This window comes from Hippoglossus hippoglossus, chromosome 19 (assembly GCF_009819705.1).
Source record: "Hippoglossus hippoglossus isolate fHipHip1 chromosome 19, fHipHip1.pri, whole genome shotgun sequence".
Classification (NCBI taxonomy): Eukaryota; Metazoa; Chordata; class Actinopteri; order Pleuronectiformes; family Pleuronectidae; genus Hippoglossus; species Hippoglossus hippoglossus.
In genome coordinates, this window is record NC_047169.1 from 13,898,877 (window position 1) to 13,906,990 (window position 8,114).

Below are 8,114 nucleotides of genomic sequence, written 5' to 3' on the forward strand. Positions count from 1 at the left end.
CCCTCTCGTCCCCCCCATCTCCGCCCAGCACTGGCAACAGGGGATCCTGCAACAACAGCTCTCTCTCTCCCTGTTCTGAGCATCGCGCTCATAGACCGTAGAAGTGCTGCTCGTAAGCATCATCGTTGCACTTTTGTTTTCACTCGTCTCAGTGGTAGAGCTAGGATTTTTTCCAAATCTGCGCCATAAAGGAGCTACAAATTACATTGGGGCCAATTACATGTCAACCCGTGCACAATTCCAGATTCAGTAAGGAGCACATTTAAGTCACTCCGTGTTTAATTATAGCTCTATTGTTTTAAACAAAGCCACACTTCATTGAACATATTTTGAAAATGTCTTATTCAAGCAAATTGTTTACTTCAAAAATTATTATAAAATGAAAATTCCTACAACTTGTCTTATGTATTGTTAGTATTGTAAGTATTGTTAGTAAGTGACTTTTTTTGACAAGACAGAGGCACTTTAGGAGCCAATCCGATTTAGTCCTCTAGATTTGCTCACTTGCAAGGACAACATTAGGCTGTTAATTAAGATTTTTACGGACCAGTTACAAAGAAGCATTAAAACAAACATTTTCAGACAGCATCTAAACATTGCATTTGCTCATGGGCTACATTAGATCTGGATGATGGCGCTCCACAGATGCCTATAAAATGTATACGTAATTGCATAGAGGCTAATCTATTTGAGCAAATGTATAATCCCTAATAAGGTTATAGTGTATCTAAATGCACTGTTGTTAGGATAAGTTAATGTAGTACACTGATAGAGCCGCCTGGGCTGTCTAGTGGAAAGACAGCTCAAACACTGACTCCCAACTTGGCAACATCCAATCAAACTAAATCGCTTAACCAAAAAGAAACAAATGAGACCAGACCACATCATTCCAATCTTCAAACAATTATTTTATGATCAAAATTACAAATATAAAGTGCATACAGTGCATATATATAAATAAAGTATGCGTAGAAAACCTATAGACTGTATATAAAAGATGGACGGCACATCTTTACTTGAAGCCAAAATGTCCTGGATACGAGCCCTGTCAATTTGTGCATTTGATGCCAGAGTGTGCACTGTAGTGATCGGGGGCTGGAGCTGATATATCGAGGTCCTGCCAATACACGCACTCAATTTAAGGGGGTTCTCACAAAATTGTCGTTACTGTGGACTAAAGTAATCAGATGTTCTTGCAGGCCCTCTTTCAGCTGTAGCAAAGCCCCTGCATCGTGGGAAGGAAGCCAGTGAGCGATTACACACTTGTCATAGCTATAGACTGTATATATGTATGTATAAAGCAAGATGGGTCAGCACTAGTAACTTTTACTGGTTTGCCCATCAAGAGTTTATTTCACATAGTGGATAAAAGGACTAAAAGACAGGGATTCAAAAGCATGACTGAAACACAAGTGGGAAAATCCTTTGACCATCATCGTTGGGTTCTGTGGCAACTAAAATAACAGAGATAAGATTCTGTTCACGCTCTCCTACAAGCAGTGTTATATAGTACTCACACCACTAGATGGCAAGCTGGTGTTTTATATTTGTACATGCCGGTACCATTCAACATTTTCTATTCCCTCAGGTTTCAATTAATGCAGTATCACAAACATTACACACTGCAGCAAAACCTATCATCATTAAATACGACTCAGAACATAATTATTATGATGATAAAGTGGATAGAACATACAACTGCTCATCTAAATATCATATTTTCTGCTGTGGGTCGAAGGTGTTATAGGTAATATTCAAATAAATGGAAATAACAATACAACAATATACCAATTAACTAGTTCAACCTTTGTTTGACACACAGACTCCTCAGTTCCCTTTTAAGAAAACCTACAAAATGTGTTCTTTAGCGAAAGGGTCATGGTTCTGTGAAAGAGGGATCAAAGTATCTCCCTGAACAAGTTCTACAAGGATTGGAAGGATTTGTGTTGTATTTTGCTGCTGGACTTTGCATAGTGAACCTCCATATGAGCCTTCCTACTATGTCACTGATTTAACGATCTGTTTAAAACCCACATGTCCTTTTGTATAACATGGTGATATCTATAGACTGTATGACACACTGAAATAAGATTGAGTAAACAGAGCTGTTTTTAACCTTCCTGTTGGAAGGACTGTCTGATGTATAACAGGGACTGATGGCCGTCAGCCAACCCTGCCCTCTCATGATTCTGGTAAAATAATTTGAAACACAGACACACATGCACACACACACATGCACACACACACACACACACACACACACACACACACACACACACACACACACACACACACACACACACACACACACACACACACACACACACACTGAAATAGCTGCCTTATCATTACCAGCTGTTGTTGCTATGACTGCTATGGAGCATTTTTAGGGTGCAGCAGGGGTGGATCTGACCTGCGGTTCTTTATTGATTCTTTTTCTGTATATTTTCCTTTGTCTTCATCCTCCACATTTGATCAAAGTAGCACATACAGCCCCACTTGCACAGCCACATGGTCAACAACTGGTTACAATACAATGGAGAAAAACCTTTGGAGAACAAGTTTAACAAAGGGTTAAACAAGAAATTTGATTCAAAACAGACATCCGCTCAGAATTCAGGACAGCTTTGTCTCAATAGAAAGGAGGGGAGAGATGATGAAATTTGCAATTCGAATGGATGTTTTATAAGATAAAGTATTGTATTGTTATTTAACCCTATACATATACATCATCAGCTTGACTATGTGGGTTAATGGAGGTTTTAATAGCCAATGACAACACAATACATTGTAACACATATTTTCTGTCTGTAAATTTATATCTTTCTATCTTGTCAGTTCTCTCAAAAGAGACCAACAAACTTTCCACACCCGAGAAGTTATGAAGGCATTGTTCCAGTTTCTCACCTGTGAGGTGTCTGTGGAAGATGTGGTCTACTAGTAATAAATGAAGTGGACCAAAAACGGAACTCCACATCGGATATCAACATGATGTTTGAGAGCCATCAGGCCTTACCAATCACTCAATCACAAGTTTTACTTTGGTAGTTTACATTCAAATGTTGCGATTGATTGTTGAATTAATTACCTATAAACATAATTTCAAACAAATTGTATTGTCACAATTTCCTTCTGATTGATCATTGAATAGTGATTGAAAAGGCCTGTTGCAGCTTTGTTGATATGAAGGAGTGCCAATGTTAAGTTATTCAAATGAATCATTAGTTGATCATCAGAAAATGAATCACCAACTACTTTGACTATACATGAATCATGCAAAATTAAGTCAGGGTCTTTATCAGGCCAAATGACAAACATTTGCAGTTAACAGCTTTTCAAATGTTAAGGTTTTGCTGTTTTTTTTCTCTTTGACATAATTTTACATTTAACATCTATTGGTTTTAAAATGTTGCTTAGAGAAGATTAAGTGAAACAACTGAGATAAACTGTGACAGAATTTTCTTGGCAATTAAAAAAAATAATAATAATAATGTTGGACCATCCTGAAACTTTTTAAAATAACTGATATCATATTTGTTAACATTTATCTATTCAATCTGCAAATACATGGTAGTATAGTAATAACACATATTAGAATGACTTATTGAAGACTTGTTTATGATTCCTGTAAATGTGTGATGAAAATGAAGCCGTGGAGTGAGTCATGCTTATTAAAGTTCAGGCTGTAAAGGCTGCTCTGTGTCTGACAGCGTCAGGGGTCGCAGGGTTAAATTGCTATCATATTACCCACTGAAACACAGGCTGTGCGGAGACCGACTCAGTTGGCCTCCATCCAGAGGACCTCCCCACATACTATCACACAGGGGTCTATGCAAATTAGCTTATTGTTTCACAACATGCTCCCTACTTACTCATAAACTACTGACCCTTACCATGAATGGCAATGACATTTTCACAAATATGTTCATCTTTGTCTCTGGGGCTCAGGTGGTTGAGCAGATTGTTTCCAGGTTGGTGGTTTGATCCAGCTTGTGTCACGAAGGGCGCCTGGTGTAAAACCATAGACCAAATCAAATATGCAGGGACATCTGCCATGTTGACCCCTTCACAGGAGCAGACTACAAGATAGATTTCTTATTTAAACTTGAAATGTGATGTATTACATTGAGTGCAGACTTTTGATTAAAGACTGAATTTTGAACTTCAGAGTACAGTTGTCATACGTAAGGATGACAAAACTTGTTTTTGGTCTTGGCACAATATTAGCTGTGAGAAATGCTTTACTGTAAAGTGATGACTGTGCAGGAATTAATGAGCAATAAGTCTGAATAGTGTGAATAGGGAGTTGGTCATGGGGCTACAATTAAAACTGAATATGAGATTTATGATGTGGCTTGAATTTTTTCTTTACAGCAGCTATATTATATATGTTATGAGAAAGGGGTCATTGTAATGACAAAGCTACTGTGAACTAGAATGGCACTCGGTAGACTGGATACCTCCGTCAAGGCTCAGCAGTCCTCTTAAATTCAACTAAGCTGCACCAAATTTGTATATATCAGTTCCCTTCAGCTCTGTGCAGCATTTTAGTATCTTTCAGATCACTGTTTTGGTTCAGTCTGTCTGTGTTGTGTTTCAGCGAGTGACTTGTTTTCAATAAAAAATCGGACAGGCAATAAACAGGTTAAATAGTGAATATAGCTAATAAGCATTTAGCAGCTAAAGTGTCTAAAAAAATGTTTTGACCCCATGTCAGTTGGACAGAGGAAGTTTGCTGACATGTTTTCCATACCAACTTTCTAAAGTTGTAATATGTGAGTGTTCTATTTACAACATGTTGTGTGAAGTGTATGACTCCATGCTACTGGATGTGCTGGATGTGTAAATGGACGAGTAGGAACTCTGTGTGGTGTTCAGATAAGGCTTCAGGAAATAAGTAATGGCCATTTTGGGAAGAATGGACTAAGCTCGGAAAGTCCAAATATCCTTTAGTTGACACACACACACACACACACACACACACACACACACACACACACACACACACACACACACTACACACAACACACACACACACACACACACACACACACACACACACACACACACACACACACACACACACACAGACAGTTGATTTTCATCAAAGCCCACGCTCCAGTAGAACCCATTTTCCATCATGAACACCAGGAGAATGCACGGCATGGCACTATGTCAGGAAATAAACAAATACAAATTGAAAGGAACAAGCTTATTGATCTTTCTTTGTCAGACCCTTCCTGGAACACAGGAGGCCGCATCTGATGAATTTATCAGTAATCTCTCCAATACCGAAAATGTCTGCTGTACAACTTCCATTTGTGGCCATGGAGGAAATAAGAGACGCTACGGCAAACATGCATGCTCTTGAGAAATATGGGACACCAGATGGATGCACACACACACACACACACACACACACACACACACACACACATGCACACACACCCACCCCCAGCTCCTTTTAGAAGGATCCTCGTCTCCACGGTGACTAAAGACAAAAAAGAGGCCCTGGCACAGCTGGTCTCCAGCAACAGAGAGAGAGAGGGGGGGGGGGGGGGGGGGGGGACGGACGGTGAATGAGTGTTCAGATGTACACACAGCACAGAGGGTGAGGGGGAGTGAGGGTCGGCGTAAGCAGCGAACAAGTAAATTTTGGTTGGAGGTGGTTGGACAGGGGAGAGGCTGGGAGGAGAGAGGGAGGGTGAATGAAGAGGGGGAGCGGGAGGAGGTAAAGACAAACTCCCTGAGAACTGGAGTTGGTAGCCAGAGAAAGTGAACACATACAACCACACACACACACACACACACAGCAGGAAGAGGAACAGTTGCAGCGCTGCTGATCTGCTGAGAGAGAGTCAGATTAACGCCAAACATCCAGTCTCTGCAGTCTGAACTGGAGTAGGCTAATTAGATGAAGAGCCCGAGAGCAGCAGGCTCGGCCACAAACAACCTCTAGACAAACTAAGGGGAGTTGTCAGAGGAGGGGGAGGCTGGAAACAAGACGGGCGAGGGGTCTGTGGAACTGCTACTGGGGGGACGGTTCTGTATACAACACACTGGTTCTCCTCTAAGAGAACAGTCAACAAGTGGAAGCTGTGTCACTCTAAAGTGCTTGTAGAGCAGAGGTAAGAACTTTTCCTTCTCACATGTGAGTATACACAACAGTTTATACCATGTGAATAAATAATACCAGGTGATGATTTCCAATGCACTAAGAGAAAGGACTTTAGACTTTTCAATATTGTTGGAAGAAAATTAACTAAGTACGTTTATTGAGCTGTAAAGAAGACATAAACTCTTTTAAACTAAATGAAGCAGCGTGTTTTGGTCTATGACTGTGTTCTGCTACTTGAGAAACATGATGTGGGAGTGCAGTGGAAGGACAAAGACAAGACTCAGGCATTCCTCAGACCAACCCTGGCAGGTGGCTGAGATTTTCACCATGAGCCAACAGGAATGTATTCACCCATCACCCAAAAGGTTTTATAATTATAGTTTATAAGAGGAACCTATAGGAGCTGCAGACTGCTGCTACATCTCTAGACATATTCAATATGCCAACCACAATAAGGAAATGGAAAGAAACTGTGGTGGCAGATTGTCTGGTGTTAGACATACACTTCCTGAAATAATAAAACATCAACAACATTTTCTCTGTCGTTTACTTTACTGGATGTTGTATTTAGTACAGTTGCAATTAGTGTGTGTATGAGCTATTTCATTAGTTTGATATATTGTGATTCTTATTATTTGTTATTTTTCCATTTATATTTTTAGACACTAGTGGGCACTAAGCACTAGTGGGCACTAAGCACTAGACTAGGTAGGATTCACAGTAAAGGAACAAAGTTAAAAACGTTCCTTTGGAGCCGAAAAATAAAAACCCTCCTTTGGAACATAAAAGTAAAAAAAACTTCCTTTAGAACCGAAAAGTAAAAAACCTTCCTTTAGGAACAGAAAAGTATTTTTTTACCTTTTGAACAAAAAGTAAAAAAACACCCTTGGATCAAAGAACTTTGGAACGAGAAAACTAGAAAAAGGAACATTTGTTTGATTCTTTCACCGACACGACAAACAATGGACCAGGAGAGCCACGCAATATACAGTACAACCAAGCCAAAGCAGGAGCGCACCGTACCAAATGGAAGCGGCACGCACGGAGCGCACAGCAGTGTGTCCAATACACGTACGTGTGACTGTAAAGCTGTATTGGATAACGGCACAACGATGGGAATTGACGGTCATGTTTAATTGCTCAGCTTTGTGCTTTAGTGGCGTTAATTGTGTCGGCCCTGTTTGTCGGATTTGCGCTGGAGTTGCTCCTGTGGTGTTCATTCTTGGGCCTCTATTGGTGTGAGACACCAGGGAATGATCGTGATTGTTTGATCCCGCTGGGCAGAAATAAGTTGCAGTCTGAATGAAATATTGTTTCTAACCATTCTTGCATTTGGTTACTGGTGTGATATTGATACATTGAAAGCGGTGAACTGTGCTTGTGATTGTTGCCAGAAATATTTTATGGTTAAGGCCGGAGATATACTTGCTGTTAACTACGCGTACATGTGCACATGATGGCTGCCTCAGGTATCCTGCGTCCATTTGTAGCGTCGGTTGTGCACGTCCTCAGAAATTAACGCTACGCGTACGTCAGATGCAATATGCACTTGGCCGTTAGGGGCAGTGTAGCGGTAGTATTAGGGAATGTGACAGGGTCAGGGGTCAATGGGCACAAAAGCAGCGACAACAATGCCGGAAAGTTTTGAAGACAACTTATTGACCAAGTGAGCAATTACCTAGAAACAACTACGTTCATGACGCAGCCAGTTGTCTACGTGAATGCGTGTTTTAACAGCAAGTATATTTCCGGCCTAAGCTGCAGTGTTGGTCCCGTGTGTTAAAGGGTGATCCTTCACCAAAGGAGACAAAGTTGGTTTAACTCCACTGTGCATCTTCACTTACCTATTATTCCAACATACACAACTTGAGTGAGGTGTAGGGGGGGCACTGGATTCAAACCACCAATCCTCTGGTTAGTGGTCGACCCACTCTACTTCCTGAGCCACAGACGCTCAAAGATCAAAGGCCAAGGTCACTTTGACCAAACAAAATTC